The sequence below is a fragment of the Gekko japonicus genome, unplaced genomic scaffold, assembly GCF_001447785.1.
Source record: "Gekko japonicus isolate JY-2015 unplaced genomic scaffold, Gekko_japonicus_V1.1 scaffold69, whole genome shotgun sequence".
In the NCBI taxonomy this organism is placed as follows: domain Eukaryota; kingdom Metazoa; phylum Chordata; class Lepidosauria; order Squamata; family Gekkonidae; genus Gekko; species Gekko japonicus.
The window spans coordinates 2,006,964-2,009,710 of record NW_015175972.1 but is presented as its reverse complement, the minus strand read 5'-3'; positions in this window follow the sequence as shown (position 1 = coordinate 2,009,710).

Sequence of the window (2,747 nt, the reverse complement as noted above, 5' to 3'; positions counted from 1 at the left end):
TCTGCTTTCCTCCTCTGTCAGTTTGTTTTTTATTGCACCTGAAAATGCTGCCTCTTGAGAGACAAAGAGTTGCTTTGTGACTTGGAGCACATGGTGTGCAAAAATGGGATTTCCCTTCAAAATCCCTTGGTACTGGGACTATCTTGGACTAAGGAATACTCCAGACGTGGTAACTATGAATCATTAATGTTTAGTTAAGGCAAACAGCCCTAGCCTTTGTTATTTTTGTAATCTCTGTTAGTCTATGCTAAGCTCTGTACTAAATAAAGATTTCTCTTATTGCTAAATTGTCTTTGATGTTGTAAGTGAATTCCAAGGCTAAATCCTGTGGCCTACACGCTCCCCATATACGCTACCATTGGAGAGGAAAGGTGTGCATCTCTGGAGTGAGTTGCTAAAGTGTTCTGTCCCAGATGCCAACTAAGGGTTTGGAATCTCTCCCTTAGGAAAGGCAGGGAATAGGGAAAAGAGATTCTGGTGGCAAATTGTTCTGGAAACCAGAGAGGGTATAGACCATCTCGTGGTTTGTTGTTTAATGTACTGAAAAGTACAGGATTCCCTCCCATTCCTGGACTGGCTTGGGTGGGCAAATACCTGAAACCAACATAGATGGCCCAAGACTGGAGTTATATGGTACCTGCGAGCTACTCCAGTCAACATCTTGGCTGCAGTTTCTGAACACTTTTCAAGGGCAGCCCAACACAGAGTGCATTGCAGTAATCTCATCTGAATGTAAGCAGGTTATATTGGCCAGATCTTTTCTGCCCAGAAAAGGCTGCAGCTGCCTAACCAGTCAAAGCTGGCAAAAGGCACTCCTGGCCACAGCTGCCACCTGCTTATCCAGAAGTAGGCTTGGGTCCAGGAGCACTCCCAGACTCCAGATCTGTTCCTTTAAGTGGAGTGTAACCCCATGCAGAACAGACGACACTTTAAATCCCAAATCAGATCTTTCACCCATCAGTAGGACTTTGCCTTGTCAGGATTCTTCAGTTTATTAGCCCACATCCACACCAAAACTGCCTCCAGGCTCTGATTCAGTGTTTCTGTGCCCTCTCTGGGATCAGATGGAAGTGTGAGATAGAGCCGAGTGTCATCCACATACTGGTGACAACAACCCAAACCAGATAACCTGAACCAGTGGTTTCAAGAGTGTAAGGGCAAGTTAGAACTTTGTGGGACCCCACAGGCCAAAAGCCAGGGGGCTGAACAGCAGTCCCCCTGCATCACCTTCTGAAACCCACCCTCCAGGTAGGAACAGAACCACTGCAGAACAGTGCCTCCCAATGTCAGAACCTGGCCACACTAGTGGACCTCCTGATCATATCTGGGTTTTGGCCACTGCATGACACAGAGTGTTGGACTGGATGGGCCATTGGCCTGATCCAACATGGCTTTTCTTATGTTCCTAGACAAGCAGTCCAGAAGGATACCACGATCGATGATATTAAAAGCTGCTGAGAGGGCTAGGAAAATCAACAGAGTCACACTCCCTCTGTCTGTCTCCTGGTACAAGTCAACCACCAAGCCCACCAAGGCTGTTTCAGTCCCATGACCAGGCCAGAAACCAGACTGGAAGGGATCTAAACAATTTGCCTCATCCAGGAAAGCCTGGAGTTGCCCAGCCACCATTATTTCAATCACCTTACTCAAGAAGGGAACATCTGAGATCTCCTGAGTCAAGGATAGGCTTCTTTAGAAGTGCACGCAACAGCCTGTTTCAACGCTGGCTCGATCACCCCCTCTCTTAAGGAAGCATGAACTATCTCTTGAACCCAGTCAGCCAGTTCCTTCCCAAAAGATTTAACTAACCAGTAAGGGCAAGAGTCATACAAGCAAGTGGAAGGTTTCAAACTTCCAAGGATCCTGTTCACACTCTCAGACCAAATAAACTGAAAAATATCCCACACAATTGGACACGCTGGCACCCTGGCACCATCTGACCCTGTCGCTGCTAACATAGAGTCCAAGTCAGAACAGATGTGAGAGATTTTATCTGCAAGGTACTGAGCAAAATGGTCACAGTGGGCCACCAAGCAGTCCACCTCCTCCAGCAGGCCAGACCCAATAGGCCTCTGACCCCCAGGAACAGTTCAGCTGGCCTGCACTATGCAGATAAAATGGTGGAGGAAAAGTGTTGTTGTTTTGCCATTATCACTGCCATGGAGTAAGCTTTACAATGAGCTTTTGCCCTTGTCTTATCAGATTTTGCTCAAGTCTTCTTCCAACGTTGCTCAAGCTATCTCCCTTGTATTTTCATTGCCCATAGCCCACCAGTAAACCAAGAGGGTTACCTGGGTTCTAACACATGAGCAAGGGAGCCTGGGAGTGATCAAGTCAACTGCCTGGATCCTTTCCTCGTTCCAGAGATCAACCAGGGCATTGACAGGAGCACCAGCCATAGCAACATGAAAATCCCCTAGAGCCATCAGAAAGACATTCAAATCCATCTGACTCCAGAGGCGGATCATCTTAATAGATCCTCCACCCCTGCAGAGTCTTGATATCCCTGTAAGTCTAAACCCAGGCAAGTAGTGATCTATCTGAGACAAAAGAACCGTTGTCAATTCCTCCACCCAATTGTGGGTATGCATGAGTGTGAGTATGTGTGAACAAATGAGCAGATTTGAGTTTGGAACACAAAGAAAAGTAGACAGAGCTAGGAGTTGAATGGAACACCATTGGGTGGGTCTCTCTCTCTCTCTCTCTCTCTCTCTCTCTCTCTCTCTCTCTCTCTCTCTCTGTGTCTC